This window comes from Rhinoderma darwinii, chromosome 4 (genome assembly GCF_050947455.1).
Source record: "Rhinoderma darwinii isolate aRhiDar2 chromosome 4, aRhiDar2.hap1, whole genome shotgun sequence".
Classification (NCBI taxonomy): Eukaryota; Metazoa; Chordata; class Amphibia; order Anura; family Rhinodermatidae; genus Rhinoderma; species Rhinoderma darwinii.
The window spans coordinates 93308378-93328351 of record NC_134690.1 but is presented as its reverse complement, the minus strand read 5'-3'; the positions used below and the strand labels follow the sequence as shown (position 1 = coordinate 93328351).

Sequence of the window (19974 nt, the reverse complement as noted above, 5' to 3'; positions counted from 1 at the left end):
GATAAGACTGTAAAGTTTTCCATTGTAACAGTTAAAGACAATATCCAGTGTGATCCCAATGATTGGCTAGTATTGCCTTAGGAACTGCCACGTGTAAATTTAAGAGGACCTGAACAAAACTGTCTGTTGTTTTTTTCCTGGACCCTCCTGTTCCAGAGATATGGTCCACTGTTGTGTTGGAATCCCTATATGCTAATTTGCTGTAGTTAGCCAACGGGGAGGAGCTAGCTTCCCTGCCTCTTATGCTAACCAATCAGCGTGAGGCAGCTTGAGGGTAGTTCACGCCCTGTTGGCTAACTACAGCAAAATTGCATAGAGGGAACCAACACAACAGTGGGCCATATCTACGGAATGGGGGTTCCAGGAAAAAAGAAAAACAGTGCTGGAATTAGGGAGACTGTGCTATTCAGGTCAGTTAACCAGTTCAACTTATATGACCTAGTGACAGGTCCTCTTTAAAGCTTTATATGGCACCCAATGAAATCAACAGGCATCCATTGATGTTAATGGACACCTGTTTTTGAGCAGAGATTAAAGCCAATAGGGGGACTATCCTCTCTGACATGAACGTGCCCTATTACAATGGGTGAATTGCAGACCAAGGACTGAAAAAAAAGATTATTATTTGCAGTTAAATCCCTCACGATGTCTATTCAGACTCAATGATTTGGCACCAGAGCAACGTCCAGTCATGATCAGCTTGCAGAAAAAGTTTATTTTTATTATGTCTATGCCAGGGCGTGAAATATTTGTACATTTGACATTTCAATTATTTGAAATGCTCATCCTTTACTGGCAGTCGAATACAGGGTTCAAAAGGATTATGGACAGGAAAGTACTCTGTTTTATAGTGCCAGCAAATGCATGTCTGTACGACCTCGTTGACAGCACAGCAGGCACTGGACACGTAATATTAGCTTACAGATATTTCCGGTTAAATTAGATATCAAGCAACATTGTTCACTGATGGCAATATGTCTATATAGGATGGCTATACAGTGATAATTTATATTGTAGTGCACAATGTTATTGGGCTGGGAGGAGAATGGGTAATGGGTGTGGGGATGTTGCGTGTTTTTGTCAAAAACCTTTTTGTATGTGAAAAATTGAAACAAAAACATTTAACTTAAAAAAAAAAATGAGATATTAAAACACGTCACATTTAAAGCAGGTCTGTGACAAATGGCCAGTTGTCATGTTTTTTCTAGGCAATCTATTGAACATCCAGACAACTCTCTTTGCTAATTTTCTGGGGAAACAAATAGATGGGACACAAAAGGTTTCCCCAGGTGGCAGCTCTAGGGCTCTAGAGTGTCTGCCAGGCCTCAGAGATATTAACCCCTTAGTGACCACCAATACGCCTTTTTACGTTGGTCACTAAGGGGCCTTAGGCTAGGCTGACGCCTTTTCACGTTCGCCTAGTCTAAGTCCTGCACGGGTCTCCCGTGAGGCTGGAGCCGGGGCTCAGCTGTCTGATGACAGCTGAGCTCCTGCTCCAACGCCCGCGATCGAAGTTTACTTCGATCGCGGCCGTTTAACCCGTTAAATGCCGCCGTCAATAGCGACCGCGGCATTTAACTTTGTTTACAGAGGGAGTGAGCTCCCTCTGTCATCCATCGGCGGCCCGCGAATGCAATCGCGGGTCTCCGATGGGGTGTCATGGCAGCCAGGGGCTTGATAAAAGCCCCCAGGTCTGCCCTGGACATATGCCTGTTAGGACGCGCCGGAGGCACGTCCTAACAGATTGCCTGTCAGATTTACACTGACAGGCAATAATGCTCTGGTATACGAAGTATACCAGAGCATTATATCAGTGATCTGAAGATCGCACAGTAAAGTCCCCTAGTGGGACTAGTGAAATAAATAATAAATGTGAAATAAAGATTAATAATAAAAGTTACAGTAAAAAAATAAAACCATTTTTTTCCATAAAAAGTGTTTTTTTTTTAGTAAAAGTGTAAAAAACAAATAAAAGTACACATATATGGTATCGCCGCGACCGTAATGACTCCATTAATAAAGTTAATATGTAATTTAAACCGCAAGGTGAACACCGTAAAAAACGCAAAAAAACAATGGCGAAATGGCAATTTTTTTCCATTGCCCCCCAAAAAAGTCATAATAAAAATGAATCAATAAGTCCCATGCACCCCAAAACAGTATCAAAACTACGTCTCGTCCCGCAGAAAACAAGCCCAAAAAATCACTACATTGATGGAAAAATAAAAAAGTTACGGCTCTTGGAAAGCGACGATGCAAAAACAAATAATTTTAGTTCAAAAGTGTTTTTATTGTGCAAAAGTCACAAAACATAAAAAACCTCTACATATGTGATATCGCCGTAATCGTACCGATCCATAGAATAAAGGTAACATGTTATTTATGTCGCATAGTGAACGGCGTCAATTTAAAAACGCATAGAACAATGGCAGAATTTCAGGTTTTTTTTATAATCCCCCCCCCAAAAAGTTAATAAAAGTTAATAAAAAAATTATATGTACCCAAAAATGGTGCTATTAAAAAGTACAACTAATCCCGCAAAAAACAAGTCCTCATACAGCTGTGTAGACGAAAAAATAAAAAAGTTATAGCTCTTTGAATGCGACTATAGAAAAACGAATAAAATAGCTTGGTCATTAGGGCCTAAAATGGGCTGGTCACTAAGGGGTTAAAATATCAGCTAAATCTGTTAATAAAATTTATTGCCAGCTTTACACGGTTAAATTTGCAATGATCCAAACAAAACTAATGTCCAATAAAAAAAATCTCTTCACTACTGAAGTGCATCAATAAAAAATTTCCAAAGACACTTTTACAAATCCAACATCACACTTCGGTATCTGGACACCTGTAGACCCTAGGGAAACTATTATTTTCCCTAATAATACACATAAAGAGCAGCGTCTTTTTTTTATGACTCCCTGTATCACTCCCAAACTCACTACCTCTGTAAATGGGAGCAAGATTTCGAAGCTCAATTTTCAGTTAAAGATATTGTCCGGTTTCAGCAATTAATGTTATTTTTGTATAATTAAAAGCTATACAATTTTCCAATATACTTTCTGTATTAACTCCTCATAGTTTTCAAGACCTCTGCATGCTCACTTGAATGGGAGAAAGCTGTAATACTGTGAACCGCTGCTAGAAGTGTGTTGGCGATTCACAGCATGGAGCACTGACAGGAATGAAGGGAAAGCAGTGCTCGTATGAGCGCCGCAGCCTCATTTAAAACAGCTGAATGGCAGGGCTGCCAAGAGTCGGAGCCCCACCGATCAGATATTGATGGCTCATCCTGAGGATAGGTCATCAATTTGCTGATTTGTGGATTGCTGGGTCATCAGCCGAAATATCTATCGGATCTATTATTTATGGACAGTCCCGAGAATGTTCCAAAAATGTTATAACTGCCATGACTTCAGGAAGAGTACGTTCAGCATCAGACAGAAACAACAACATGTCACCTGCGTACAGAGCTATTCTCTCCTTTACTGTACCATATGTGAAACCCTTAATCCTATCATGTTGTCGAATGGCACACGCTAATGGTTCCACTGCCAAAGCAAAGAGAAGAGGCGATAACAGGCATCCCTGACGCGTACCTCTATCCAAAGAAAATCTTCCAGACAACACTACATTCGCCCGAATTCTAGCTGTAGGGGCTATATAAAGCAACTTCACCCACTTGATATAATTAGGCCCAAATACCATTTTACTCCGACCTGCCATAAGTAATCCCACTGAACACAATCGAATGCTTTAGCCGCATTTAGTGTTAAAACTGCTCTTCTCATATGTTCCTCCGGCCTCTACTCTAAATTGAGAAACAGCCGTCTGAGGTTAACCGCTGTAGATTTTGAGGGTATAAAGCCTGATTGGTCCCCATGTATCACAGATATCACTTAGGGTTAGACGCAAAGCCAATATTGCTAAAATTTTTGTGTCAAAGGACAATAAAGAGACCGGCCTATAGGACTCCGGTAACTGCAGATCTTTCCCTACCTTGGGTAGGACCACTATCGTCGCCTTGTACAAGGAATCAGGTAGTCTTCCCCTCTCAAAGCTATCCATGAAGGTGTCCAATATTCGTGGCCCATGCACTTCCCCATGCTCCTTAAAAATTTCAATTGGCAGGCCATCCGGTCCCGGGGCCTTTTCATTTGCCATACTCCGTATAGCAATCTCAATCTCTTCCAAAGAGATAGGCGCTTCCAATTCTCCCCGGTCCTCTTGATCTATACTAGGAAGCCGTATATGACTCAAGTAATCGTCCAGTTGTCACATGGTAAACTGTGCTCTGGAAGTATACAGGTCAGCATAGAATCTAACAAAAATTTGTAAAATCTGTCCCGTAGTCATTACTAATTGTCCCCCCGTTCCCCTCATATGGTGTATGTAGTTATTACCCCTCTCGGCCTGTGCCATTCTTGCTAACCCGTCTACCAGTGGTTTCATAAAAATTGTAGGTATAGGGAGAGAGGAAAAGTAGAGCATGGTGGACAATGTCGCCTTCAATTATTTATTGGTACCGACTAGTGTAGTAGAAGAAGGATTATACTGTGCAATGTCCCCTTTACTTCCACGTTGTGTGGTATTTCAATTAAATTATTGCACAGTGTGATTACAGCTTTAAACAATTCCACTGAGTGGAAGCTAATATAGGCTCTACCACTCAAGTGGAAATATGGGAGGTAGTGCTGCAAGGGTTATTTATTTATTGTTTTATTTATCAGTAAGATACCCTGCATATGCGCACTACAAGAGATTGTGTTCAAACTCTATGGGCAACTACCTGTTCATTGAATGCCTTTTATTCGTTGCCGCTCGAAACTTTGATTGAGCAGCAGCGCAAAAGGATGTTCATCTGGCGGGGCTCGGAGGGCGAACTACATAACTTCATTGGGGAACTTAATACCAATGAACTGAACCTAAAACTGACTTTAAATTATAGCAAGCAGGAGGTCACATTCCTAGATATCAAAATTGGTATTGATCATAACCATGATATTATTACGAACTTGTATCGGAAAGAGACAGCTACTAACAGCTTGCTAGATGCAAACAGTGCTCACCTCAAGAGAACAATCAGAGGAGTCCCCAAAGGGGAATTCCTCAGATTAAGGAGAAATTGTTCTACCTTCGAAAATTTGAAGAAGGGAGCAACAGATCTACAATTTTTATGATTTAACAGGTGGTGCACACCAGAGCATGGAGGGATAAATTTAACAACTTATAACACAATTGGAGGTCTACTCTATTTATTTCATTACCAGTGGTTTCACCCGCTTCATAATATTGTTGCCTAAGGAGCATTCTTCTATAGTCAGCATTCTCTAATTGATGATTTCTTAGTCATTTCTGAGCTTCTACCCAATTTGCAAGAGCGTTAGGAGAGCCCTCCTCCACATGCTGCCTTTCAGTATCCGCCACTTGTGATAACAGACTGTCTTCTAGCTGCCGAGTTTTTGGTTTGATTCGCCGTATATTTCTTATTAACACCCCTCTTATCCATGCTTTCATGGCGTCCCACAGCACCGCATGAGGGACAGTATCTGTATTAAATTGAAAATACTCCGCTATCTCTCCACACATAGCAGTCTTATCCAATTATCTCAGTCAGAACGCATTCAGCTTCCAGCTCCCCAGACTTCTATGCGGTTGTGCACCCAGTATTAAGGTTATCACCATAGGGGAGTGATCCGACAAAGCCCTTTGTAAATACTCTACTCGTATAATATGTGGTACTGCAGTAGAGGAGCACAAAACCAGATCAATGCGAGATAGGGACCTATATGTAGAAAAACAACACGAATACTGGCGTATTTCCGCATGTTTATCTCTCCATATGTCACAAAGCCCCAATTCCATAATGAGCCTTCCAAGGTCATTTCCACCTGCGAATCCCCATCCTGTGTGTGAAATCTGTCAAAGCCCTCCTGCATCACAGCGTTAAAGTCTCCTATCAGAATTAGCAGCACATGAGGCAAATTTGTGATTTTTTCTATAATTTTTTTAAGCGGAGTACTGGAAAATAGAGGGGGAACATATACCACCTCCACACACTCCCAATAGTAAAGGGTACAATGCACTCCTACAAATCTCCCCTCCCCATCTGAAAAGGAGGAATGACAGACAAAGGGCACATTCTTGTGTACCAGAAGAGTCACCCCCCCTAGAGTAGGTAGAATGAAAAAAGTGAAATCTGTGGGCTATCCAAACCCTATGTAACAGAGACACCGAATTTCTGGTCAGGTGCGTCTTTTGCAACCCTATTACTAGAGAATACTGTTGCTGAATATAATTAAACACCACATGACGCTTCCTCGGCTCCCTCAGACCCCAGATATTCCAGGACAGACAGTTAACCGACCCCATCACAGTTTAGAATAGACATATCAGATACATACACAATAACAAAAATCCCTAAAGTACCAGACTGTGCTCCCCACCACCCCCTTACCCATCCCTCAACTCCCAATAAACCTCCCCTTCTAGAAGGGTCAGGGCGACCACTAAAGTCTTCCCTAGCCAATGAAGACATAACCGAAAAGAGCAACATTTCACATTTGTTCCTTCGCCTTATCCTACCAATTGCCCCCCCCTTTAGACAGTAGATCCCACTGTCACGGAAACAATACAATATATTCTGCTAAACCAATATATGGAGCAGGTACATAACCCCAGCTGATAGCAGCAAGTATTGCAACAAACGTCCCAAAAAACATTGAACAGATAGCGAACAATTACTGGTACAGGTAATGCATTGAATCCCATTTGATATCAAAGTCTCACTGCCAGGGCATCTCTCCCAAAGCTGATTCCCACATAGGAGCACTCTCTCTGTCCACTCCTGCAGGTCTCCGTAACTGAGCTTCATGGCTATCCAGCTATCTCACCGCCTCTCTAGGTGTATCAAAGAATGAAGTAGACCCCATGGCCACCACCCGAAGTGTCACCGGATACATCATAGAGTATTGAACGTTCAAACTTCTGAGGTGTTGTTTCATATACACAAATTGCGCCCTTTTCTTCTGCACCTCAACAGATTCAGGAAAAAAAGAAATCCTCACACCGTTCATGGAAATATTCTGTCGTTCCCTCGCTTGCCGCAGTATCCGGTCCCAGTACTTGTAATGCAGTATTTTTATAAGAACTGGTCTTGGCGACCTGCCTGGAGGGCCCAGTCTTGTGGGCATCCTGTGCTGCCCGTTCCACAGCGCACAAGGAAGTCGGTTCAGTATGCCCAAATGTGTCCAGCAACCATATTTCAAAGAAGTCATCAGGATTATTCCCCTCTACTTTTTTTGGTACTCCTACCAGACGAACAAAAAACATCATCTGCTTTTGCATGCAGCGCCGTCACAGCCTGAGAGTGCGTTTGTATATCCTGCCGCATAGTCGGAATAGCGTCCTCCAAATCCGACTCTCTCCCCTCCACTGCAGTAGTTCTTTCCGCATCCTTTTGCAAATCATTACACAGCAACCGAAGGTTTTCTTTCAGTCCCCCCATCTGACCAGTAAGCAGAGAATGTACTGTAGCATTCTGCTTTACAGCAGCAAATACGTCAGTCAGGGAAGGTTCTGCCGGTCTATCTTCACCCACACATAATCCACCATTAGCAGCAGGCTGTCCACGTGGCGCTGTCCCGCTCATGTCCTCAGCCTCCTCCTCACTCACCATATCCCCTCCCAATACAGAATATTTAAAGCTGTACGATGGGCTATCAGCAGTTCCTCCGGCAGCTGCTGCCAGTTTGCTTACCGCGGAGCCACCAGCTCATGGTGTCCAAGAATATTTCTCCAGCTTGTCTGCCGCGTCTTGCCGAACGCTCCTGTGTTGGCTCTCCCTCACCCCTGTGCCATCTTGGGTTGCGGGCCCCCGGACTCGCCATCAGAGTTTTCTGTTTTTTAGAGAGGGTCATTGCAGCAAAATAAGTTGTCCTCGATTCCTCCATTCTCAAGCCCAGGGGGTCAGTATTTTATCCCCTGGAATAGCAGGTATATATATGTGAACAGGATGGGCACAGCGGGAGCTCCGGCTACACACATCTGCCTACATCTGCAGAGAGGCCACGTCCCTTCATGACTCATCTCTAATATTTTGAGAAAATGCTACCATTTTACTATGGGTCAGCATAAGAAACTTCTTATTCCCCCAAACACCATCTTTAATACAAAACCATAGCAGAAACTGGATGCCTGCTATTTTGCAGACACATCAGCCTACTGTCTTCCTAGTTCTAGTTAGTGTATAATAGAGGAGGAAAGATCAACCAGAAAATATGAGGCCTTTCAGCCCAGTTTTTTAAGACTTTGTCCACTTGAATTGGGACCACATCTTCAGTCTCAGCCTCCATTACTGCCACCATACACCATGGAGGTGATCTACAGCTATGAGAGCTACCACCACTGAGGGGTTTCCAGATTCAGCCTGAGACCTATAAGCCTGGAGATAAATTTCACTAGTCTCATGGAAGCTTCTCTTGAATAACTCAAACCGTGGGGAGTCCAGGACCAGTCTAACCTTGCTATCATCACGCTTTTCTACTCCCTTAAGAATAGGCTTGCACTAGATGAATAGCAGCACTAAGTGTCTCCAAATCATACACACAAACAGTGCAACCCTTGATACTGTCGATGGAAGCCACTCGCCCTTCATGGTCCATACATGTCTGCAGCCCAATAATTCTCTTTACAGCAATCTTTTTAATAAATTACATGACATATAGCCTTCCGCTTAAGCTTACTACCTGCTTGACAACTTATGCACTTCTTGTTTGCTGGCAAATTTTGGAACCGTACCAGAACTCTCTGACAAACAAGTGGGACTAACACACCTCATACATTACATCGCACTTAAAGGGGTTGTACGGGATTAGAAAAACATGGCTGCTTTCTTCCAAAAACAGTTCCACATCTGTCCACATGTTGCGTGAGGTATTGCAGCTCATCCCCATTCTCTTCAATAAAGCAGAGCTGCAATACCATACACAACCCAATGTCAGGTGTGGCGCTGTTTCTGTAAGAAAGCGGCTATGTATTTCTAACCCTGTACAACCTCTTTAAAGGACAACTAAACTTTCAAAAAAACTTCTGACATGTCAGTGACATGTGAGAAGTTTTTATCCGTGAGGGTCCGAGCACTGAGACCTCCGCCAATTGCTAAAATGAGTGGATGAGCGATGAGCAGCTTAGTTTCCGATCCACTTTCCTCGGAAAGCTGAGCAATTATTGTACAGGCTCAATAGAAAGTCTATTAGCCCGTACACCAATTGAAAAGCCGAGAAAATCTGGTCAGAAATGAAGCAGCTCAGCGCTCACCCGAGCGATTCTGCACTTCGTTTTAGTGATCAGTGGGGGTCATAGTGCTCAGATTCCCACCGATCAAAATTTCTGACATGTCACTATGATATGTCAGAAGTTTTTTGAAAGTTTAGTTACCCTTTAAAACTATTCTTCATCGGTACCTCGCACTATGCAGGCTATCCAAAGCCAAACTCCTCATACTTAACCCCTTCCCGCACCTGGACGTAACTGTACGTCCAGGTGAGCAGTAACTTTGCGCACCTTGGCGTACAGTTACGTCCGCGCTTTAACAGTTAGGGTATGTTCACACGCACTAATTACGGACGTAATTCGGGCGTTTTTGCCCCGAATAACGTCCGAAAATAGCGCCTCAATAGCGCTGACAAACATCTGCCCATTGAAAGCAATGGGCAGACGTTTGTCTGTTCACACGAGGCGTAATTTACGCGCCGCTGTCAAATGACGGCACGTAAATAGACGCCCGCGTCAAAGAAGTGACCTGTCACTTCTTTGGCCGTAATTGGAGCCGTTATTCATTGACTCCAATGAATAGCAGCGCCAATTACGTCCGTAATGGACGCGGCGTTCAAGCGCCTGCATATGCCGTTACGGCTGAAATTACGGGGATGTTTTCAGGCTGAAACATCCCCGTAATTTCAGCCGTTACGGACGCCCTCGTGTGAACATACCCTAAACCGCCGCGCGGCGCTACACCGCAGCGGCGGTTAACTGTGCAGGGTGTCAGCCCTGCTCTCCCCGTTGCCGATCAGCGGTCTGTCGCCGCTGAAATCGGCAATTAACCCCTTCGATGCGGTGGTCGATTGCGATCACCACATCGTAGAGGTTTACAGCGGATCGGCAGCCCCCCACATGTATTTGCGGGGGCTGGCGATCCTTATCATGGCAACCCGAGGCCAGACAATGACCTCCGGGTTGCCATGTACGGAAGCCTCGGAGGATCAGCCCCCGGCCGGTCCTCCGATGCTTCCTGTCAGTGTGACTGTCACGTCACAATGACAGTTAGAACACATTACACTACGTGTGTAGTGTAATGTGTTCCAGCAGCGATCAGAGCTGCCAGTCTAAGTGTCCCCTAGTGGGACAAGTAAAAAAAGTAAAAAAAAGATAATAAAAATGTTTTTAAAAAGTGTAAAAATAAAAGTTAGAAGTGACATAAACAAAGAATGCTTTTTTTCCTATAATAAGTCTTTTATTATAGGAAAAAAATTAACACGTTAAAAAAAGTACACATATTTGGTATCGCCGCGTTCGTAACGACCCCAACTATAAAACTGTAATATTATTTTTCCCGCACGATGAACACCGCAAAAAAAATAAACAAAAAACAGTGCCCGAATCACAATTTTTTGGTTACCAACCCTCCCAAAATATATAATAAAAAGTGATCAAAAAGTCGCATGTACGCCAAAATGGTACCAATACAAACTACATCCCGTCCCGCAAAAAACAAGCCCTTACATCGCTTTTTTGACTGAAAAATAAAAACGTTATGGCTCTCAGAATACGGTGACACAAAAATGTATTTATTTTATAAATAAGTGATTTTATTGCGCAAACGCTGCAAAACATAACAAAATTATATACATATGGTATCGCTGTAATCGTATCGACCCGCAGAATAAAGTATAATGGTCATTTATAGCCCATGGTGAAGGCCATAAAAAAACGAATAAAAAACATTGTCAGAATTGATGGTTTTTGGTCACCTGGCTTGCCAAAAAATGGAATAAAACGTGATCAAAAAAATTTCTGGTACCCCAAAATGGTACCAATGAAAACTACAGATTGTCCCGCAAAGAATAAACCCTCACACAGCTCCGGTGGAGAAAAAATAAAACCGTTCTGGCTCTCAGAATATGGCGATGCAAAACGTGCAGAGTGTTCCAAAAGCAGATAAGATTGGGCGCCATTTACCAGTGCGACACCGGTCACATATCTGCGGATTATTATTTATTTACCCCATTATTATACCCTCTTATTATACCCTGATGTACCCCGCACAGATAACATATACCCTGATGTACTCCGCACAGATAACATGTACCCTGATGTACCCCGCACAGATAACATGTACCCTGATGTACCCCGCACAGATTACATATGCCCCCACATTACAAACTGAAACACCAGTAAAACCCCAAACAGAACAACTACCAAGCTACATCTGCGCCCCAAAAGCCAAATGCCGCTCCCTCCCTTCTGAGCCCTGCAGCGTGCCCAAACACCAGTTTACGTCCACAGATATGGCATCGCCATACCCGGGAGAACCCGGTTAATATTTTATGAGGTATTTGTCTTCAGTGGCACAAACTGGGCATAACATATAGTGCACTAAAGTGGCATATGAGTGGAAAATTGTAATTTTCACTCCGCACCATGCGCTGCGCATTAACCCCTTCGCGCACCACAACATAGCATGTCTTAGTGTGGGGGGTGATGTATGGAGCGTCTCACGTGAAAAATAAAGAATTTAAAACGGCAAAATCGCTGTTTTTTTGGTCACCTTCGCTCTAGCTAAAAATGTAATAAAAAGTGCTCAAACAGTTGTATGTACCAAAAAATGGTACCAATAAAAACGACCGCTCGTCCCTCAATAAATAAGCCCTCATACCGCTCTATTGACTGAAAAATAAAAAAGTTGTGGCTCTTCGAACGCGGGGAGGAAAAAACTAAAAAGGAAAAGAAAAAAATGGATCAGTCCAGAAAGGGTTAATTACTTTCTAATGAAAAACCATTTATGACCACACGTGGGGTACAGCCGTACTCGGGAGAAATTGCTTTACAAATGTTGGGCGGCTTTTACCCCCTTTATCCTTTGTAAAATTGAAAAAAATGCAACATTTTAGTGGAAGAAATGTTGATATTCATTTTCATGGCCCAATTCTAATAAATCCTGCAAAAGACTTGTGGGGTCTAAATGCCCACTATACCCCTAGATAGATTCTTTAAGTGGTGTAATTTCCACTTTTGGTGGGTTTCCCCTGTTTTGGCCTCTCAGGGGCTTTGCAAATGCGACATGGCACCCAAAAACCATTTCAGCTAAATTTGAGCTCCCAAAGCCAAATAGCGCTCCTTGCCTTCTAAGCCCCGCTGTGGGTCCAAACAGCACTTTATTACCACATATGGCGTATTTACGTAATCGGGAGAAATGGTTTTAGAAATGTTTGGGTGCTTTTTCGCCTTTATTCCTTGTAAAAATTAAAAATGGCTACCTTTTTTCAGAAAAAAAGTCTATTTTTACCTTTACAGAATAATTCCAATGAATTCAGCAAAACAACCGTGTGGTCAAAATGCTAACTTTACCCCTAGAAAAATTCCTTGATGAGTGTAGTTTCCAAAATGGGGTCACTTTCCGGGGGATTCCACTATTTTGTTCCCTCCAGTGCAATTCAAACGCGACATGGCACTGAAAACCATACCAGCAAAATCAGAATTTCAAAATCCAAATGGTGCTCCTTCCCTTCTGAGTCCTGCTGTGGGTCCAAACAGCAGTTTATTACCACATATGGGGTATTGCTATAATCAGGAGAAATTGCTTTACATATGTTGGGGTGTTTTTTCTCTTTTATTCCTTGAAAAAATTACAAATTTCTACGTTTTTTCAGAAAAAAAGTAGATTTTCACCTTCACAAACTAATTCAAATAAATTTAGCAAAAAAAACTGTGGGTTCAAAATGCTAATTATACCCCTAGATAAATTCCCTGAGGGGTGTAGTTTCCAAAATGAGGTCACTTTTGGGGGTCTTTATTGTTTTGGCCCCACAAGACCTCTTCAAACCTGACATGGTAAGTAAAATATATGCTAAAAAAAAGGAGGCCCCAAAATCCACTAGGTGCTCCTTTGCTTCTGAGGCCGGTGTTTCAGTCCATGACCGCACTAGAGCCACATGTGGGATATTTCTAAAAACTGCAGAATCTGGGCAATAAATAATAAGTTAAATTTCTCGGGTAAAACCTCCTGTGGTATAGAAAAAAATGTATTACAAATGAATTTTGTAAAAAAAAAATGAAATTTGTAACTTTCACCTCTACTTTGCTTTAATTCCTGTGAAACGCCTAAAGGGTTAATACACTTTCTGAATGCTGTTTTGAATACTTTGAGGGGTCCAGTTTTCAAAATGGGGTGATTTATGGGGACTTTCTAATATATAAGGTCCTCAAAGCCACTTCAGAACTGAACTGGTCCTTGTAAAAATCACCTTTTGAAATTTTCTTGAAAATATGAGAAATCGCTGCTAAAGTTCTAAGTCTTGTAACGTCCTAGAAAAATAAAAGAATGTTCAAAAAACGATGCAAACATAAAGTAGACATATGGGTGATGTTAACTAGTGACTATTTTGTGTGGTATTACTACCGTGTTTCCCCGAAAGTAAGACAGTGTCTTACTTTCTTTTTATCCCCAAAAGCCCCACTATGTCTTACTTTCGGGGTATGTCTTATATTAGAAAAAAATTGTCGAATTTTTTGCACTTTACTTTATTATTTTTTTATTACTATGGTCTGTCCCTCAAAGGTCAAAAAAGACCTTTGGGGAACTTTATATATATTTTTTTCTTTCTTTTACACCATCTTTTCCCCTGTAACTGGAGCTGCACAGCAGCCCCAGTTACAGGGGAAATCAGCCCTCTCATAGTGACGATTGTCACTAATAGGGCTGTGCTGGGTCTTGTTAGACACAGCAGCAGCCTGCCACTAACGGGACCCGGCGATCATGTGACCTGTCACATGATCATCGGGAGGAATAGAGACAGCGCCGCTGCTGCTGTCTCTATTCCTATACACAGCGTTCATTGAACGCTGTGTAAAAACACATCGGAGAAGACAGAAGCAGCTAAAGCTGCTTCTATCTTCTCCTCCGGGTCCCCGGCAGTCACTGACAGCCGGAGACCCGACATTCAGCTGCCCGATCGCGCGGGCAGCAAGTTAAAACCCGAGCCGTAAAAAGTCTATGGCTCGGGTTTTAAGGAGGAGGCGGCATTGACAAGTGCTGGGGGTGACGTATGGAGAGGGGGGCGGCGCGGAAGTGGGCAGGAGGCGGCAATACCCCGTGTTTCCCCGAAAGTAAGACATATGTCTTACTTTCGGGGTACGGCTTATATTAGCCGACCCCCCTGAAACCCCCGATACGTCTTACAATCGGGGGTGTCTTACTATCGGGGAAACACGGTATCTGTTTCACAAGCAGATACATTTAAATTGAGAAAAATGCTAATTTTTGCAAATTTTCTCCAAATCTTGGTGTTTTTTACAAATAAATATTGAATTTATCAACCAAATTTTTTCACTAACATAAAGTACAATATGTCACGAGAAAACAATCTCAGAATCGCTTGGATAGGTAAAAGCATTCCGGAGTTATTACCACATAAAGTGACACATGTCAGATTTGAAAAATCGGCTTCGTCCTGAAGGCCAAAACAGGCTCAGTCCTGAAGGGGTTAAACCTCTGCTGGAGGAAATGTGGACATAAAAACAAAACACTTCCACATGTGCCAACTTGTCAACCCTTTCTGGGATTCATTATTGTCCTTTATCTCTTTGCTTGTCCTCCTTCCAATTTAGAGCCCAACCAAATTAGCACTGTGTTTTATTCATCTGGGAAATACACTCACGAATGCATGAACGGTGGTAAATATACTAGCCGCAAGATTTACCACGAAGAACTGGAAGAATACTAAACCACCCAGCATCACTTAAAGAGGCTCTGTCACCAAATTATTAGTGGCCTATCTTGTACATAATGTGATCGGCGCTGTAATGTAGATTACAGCAGTGTTTTTTATTTAGAAAAACAATCATTTTTGACGGTGTTATGACCTATTTTAGCTTTATGCTAATGAGTTACTTAATGAACAACTGGGCCTGTTTTTACTTTTTGACCAAGTGGGTGTTGTGGGGAGAAGTGTATGACGCTGACCAATCAGTGACCAATTAGCGCCATACACTTCTCCCCATTCATTTACACAGCATATAGTAATCTTATTACATCACTATGTGCAGCCACATAAACACACAGTAACGTTACTGAAGTGTCCTGACAGTGAATGTACATTAACTCCAGCCAGGACGTGATGTCTATTCAGAATCCTGACACTTCTATAGCGTTTCTGTGAGATTTACAGCAAGGCAAGCGTAATCTCGCGAGATTACGATGTAACCTGTCATTTAAAACGAGATTACGCTTGCCTTGCTGTAAATATCACACAGACGCTACGGAAGTCTCAGGATTCTGAATAGACATCACGTCCTGGCTGGAGGTAATGTACATTCACTGTCAGGAGACTTTAGTAACGTTACTGTGTGTTTATGTGGCTGCACATAGTGATGTAATAAGATCATTATATGCTGTGTAAATGAATGGGGAGAAGTGTATGACGCTGATTGGTCTAATTGGTCAGCGTCATACATTTCTCTCCACAGCGCCCACTAGGTCTAAAAAAGAAAAACACGCCCAGTTGTCCATTAAGTAACTCATTAGCATAAAGCAAAAATAGGTCATAACTCAGTCAAAAATGATCGTTTTTCTAAATAAAAAACACTGCTGTAATCTACATTACAGCGCCAATCATATTATGTACAAGATAGGGCACTTATAATGTGGTGACAGAGCCTCTTTAAGTTGTTTAGCTTCCCAAGGCTAATTTCACCATGGAACAATTTTTCACGATAAAAGTTCATTCGCCACAGAGCTTCCTGGAATCTTGGAGCCAAAGGCTTTTCTATACAGTCTAGCTTTTCCATAAGCAGATTTTACTAATTAAAGAGGTGTTTCTATCATAGAAAGGGATGGCCTAGGATATGCTATCATTTTCTGATTGGTGCAGGGCTGAATGAAGCGGCCGCTGCCTTGAAAAGTTTAAGAACAAACCTTAGGAGAGTGCAGGGAATTAACATGGGAGGGGAAGGGAAAGAAGTAGGAATTTGGGATGCCTTGTTATAGGTAGTCCGCAAAGCTGTGTTCATGGGTTGGCTTATGCTTGTGCAATCCATGTTTTGCTGCTTGATGACAAATAAAGGGAACAATTTTGCGGTATAACATTTACATTGTTCAGTGATATACCTTCCATAGGTGAGTGTTTGTAGATTGTACCATGGATTTACATTTATCTTTGTTAAACCGCAATAAAAAAAATAGTTATCGACCATGTCGAGAAGTTGCCATCATCCAAGATTAATGGTATCTATGTAAAGGATCTGCCAGGCACAGCTTCTGTGTCAATGCCCATAGGTAATCAGTCTGCACCTGCTTCTATGTCTGTGAGACTGACTCCATCTTCCACCACTCAGGATGGCAGGCTTAGGAGTGGGAGAGCCTATCACAGCCTGGCCACACGGAGCTAGCTCCCGCCCTCTGTCTATTTATACCTGCCTTTCCTGTTCCTCCTTGCTTGTGATTCTTCTCGTTTGGTTTCCTGGCCCTGCTGCAGCTTCTGAACTATTTGACCCTGCTTCATATTGACCCTGGCTTACTGACTACTCTCCTGCTCTGCGTTTGGTACCTCGTACACTCCTGGTTTGACTCGGCTTGTTCACTACTCTCCTGCTCTGCGTTTGGTACCTCGTACACTCCTGGTTTGACTCGGCTCGTTCACCACTCTTGTTGCTCACGGTGTTGCCGTGGGCAACTGCCCCATTTCCCTCTGCTTCTGTGTACCCTTGTCTGTTTGTCTGTCGTGCACTTATTGAGCGTAGGGACCGTTGCCCACTTGTACCCCGTCGCCTAGGGCGGGTCGTTGCAAGTAGGCAGGGACTGAGTGGCGGGTATATTAGGGCTCACTTGTCTGTTTCCCTACCCCCATCATTACATAATCACAAGCCCATATACCTAGTCTACCCTGGTCCCTCACACTACTATGGACCCCCTTGAGACCCTGGCTCAGCAAATGCAGGGTCTCTCCCTACAGGTCCAGGCCCTGGCTCAGAGGGTCAACCAGCCTGATGCTACCATGGTAGTGCCCCTCACCTCACCTCTTGAACCCCACCTCAAGTTGCCTGACCGGTTCTCAGGGGACCGGAAGACTTTTCTCTCCTTTCGGGAGAGTTGTAGGCTCTATTTTCGCTAAAAGCCCCACTCCTCAGGTTCTGAGAGCCAGCGGGTGGGTATAATTATGTCCCGGCTCCAGGAAGGGCCCCAAGAATGGGCCTTCTCCTTGGCTCCTGACGCCCCTGAACTTTCCTCCGTTGATCTTTTCTTTTCTGCTCTCGGACTCATTTATGACGAGACTGACAGGACTGCCTTTGCCGAGAGTCAGCTGGTGACCTTACGTCAGGGTAAGAGACCTGTTGAGGAGTATTGTTCTGACATTAGGAAGTGGTGCGTAGATTCTCGGTGGAATGACCCTGCCTTAAGGTGCCAGTTTAGGTTGGGTCTGTCGAACGCCCTGAAAGACCTGCTAGTTAGCTATCCCTCTTCTGACTCCCTAGACCAGGTTATGGCTTTAGCGGTACGACTTGACCGACGTCTCAGGGAACGACAACTTTAAAGTTTTTGTGTTTTCACCTCTGACTCCCCCATGATGCCTCCCGAGGTTCCGTTGCCTCGCTCTTCCACGGAAGACTCGGAGGTACCTATGCAACTCGGGGCCTCCGTGTCCCCCCGACTACGTAGAGAGTTCCGCAGGAAGAATGGTCTCTGCTTCTATTGTGGGGATGACAAGCATCAAGTGAACACCTGTCCTAGGCGTAAGAATAAGCAGCCGGAAAACTTCCGCGCCTAAGTGATTATCGGGGAAGTCACTTGGGCGCACAGGTATTTCCCGTAAATATGAAACGTAATAAAATCTTGCTTCCCTTTCAGGTCTCTTTTGGTGGTAGGTCTGCTACCGGCAGTGCCTTCGTGGATTCAGGGTCTTCTGCTAATATCATGTCTGTGGAATTTGCTATATCTCTAGCTATGCCTTTGATTGATTTGCCTAAACCTGTCCCGGTAGTGGGTATCGACTCCACTCCTCTTGCTAATGGTTATTTTACACAGCATACCACTGTTTTTGAACTCCTTGTTGGCTCCATGCATTTGGAGCAGTGCTCTGTACTGTTGATGCAGGGATTATCGTCCGATTTGGTTTTAGGCCTTCCCTGGTTGCAGTTGCATAATCCCACGTTTGACTGGAATACTGGGGAGCTTACCAAATGGGGTAATGAATGCTTGACGTCATGTTTTTCTGTTAATTCTATTTCTCCCCCTGAGGAGGTGAACACTCTACCTGAGTTTGTTCAGGACTTCGCTGATGTTTTCTCTAAGGAGGCCTCCGAAGTGTTACTTCCTCATAGAGAATACGATTGCGCTATCGATTTGGTACCAGGAGCTAAGCTCCCTAAGGGTAGGATATTTAATCTCTCTTGTCCCGAACGTGAAGCCATGAGAGAGTATATCCAGGAATGCCTGGCCAAGGGTTACATTCGCCCTTCTACTTCTCCGGTAGGTGCTGGCTTCTTCTTCGTAGGGAAGAAGGATGGTGGTCTTAGGCCATGCATTGACTACCGTAACTTGAATAAGGTCGCTGTAATGAACCAATATCCCCTTCCTTTGATTCCTGATCTCTTTAATCAGGTTCAGGGGGCCCAATGGTTCTCTAAGTTTGATCTTCAGGGGGCGTATAACCTTATCCGCATCAAAGAGGGGGATGAGTGGAAGACTGCGTTTAACACACCCGAAGGTCATTTCGAATACCTCGTCATGCCCTTTGGGTTGTGTAATGCTCCCGCGGTCTTCCAGAATTTCATAAATGAGATTTTAAGAGATTACCTGGGGGTATTTCTTGTAGTGTACTTTGATGACAGACTTGTGTTTTCCAAGGACTGGTCCTCCCACATTGAGCATGTCAGAAAGGTGCTCCAGGTCCTTCAGGAAAACAAACTGTTTGCGAAGACCGAAAAATGTGTGTTTGGGGTGCAGGAGATACCATTTTTGGGTCAAATCCTCACTCCTCATGAATTCCGCATGGACCCCGCCAAGGTCCAGGCTGTGGCGGAATGGGTCCAACCTGCCTCCCTGAAGGCGTTACAGTGGTTCTTGGGGTTCGCTAATTATTACAGGAGATTTATTGCTACCTTCTCGGTCATCACTAAGCCTCTTACGGACCTCACTCGCAAAGGTGCTGATCTCCTCCACTGGCCTCCTGAGGCTGTCCAGGCTTTTGAGGTCCTTAAGAAGTGCTTTATCTCGGCCCCGGTGCTGGTTCAGCCCAACCAAATGGAGCCATTTATCGTGGAGGTTGACGCATCCAAGGTGGGAGTGGGGGCTGTCTTGTCCCAGGGTACCAGGTCCCTCACCCATCTCCGTCCCTGTGCCTACTTCTCCAGGAAGTTTTCGCCCACTGAGAGTAACTATGATATTGGCAACCGCGAACTCTTAGCCATTAAATGTGCATTTGAAGAGTGGCGCCACTTCCTGGAGGGGGCTAGGCACCAGGTAACGGTCCTTACCGACCACAAGAATCTGGTTTTCCTAGAATCTGCCCGGAGGCTGAACCCGAGACAAGCTCGATGGGCGTTATTTTTTACCAGATTCAACTTTTTGGTTACCTATAGGGCTGGGTCTAAAAATATTAAGACTGATGCACTGTCGCGTAGCTTCATGGCCAGCCCTCCTTCGGAGGAAAATCCTGCTTGTATTTTGCCTCCAGGTATAATCATTTCCTCTATTGATTC

The 19974-nt window shown here is 43.7% G+C and overlaps 1 protein-coding gene across 6 annotated transcripts in view; it reads right to left on the bottom strand.

Annotated features, from left to right (window-relative positions):
• The window catches only part of SNED1 (sushi, nidogen and EGF like domains 1), a 222467-nt gene that overhangs the window by 64883 nt on the left and 137610 nt on the right, over nt 1-19974 (bottom strand). The window lies entirely within an intron of this gene.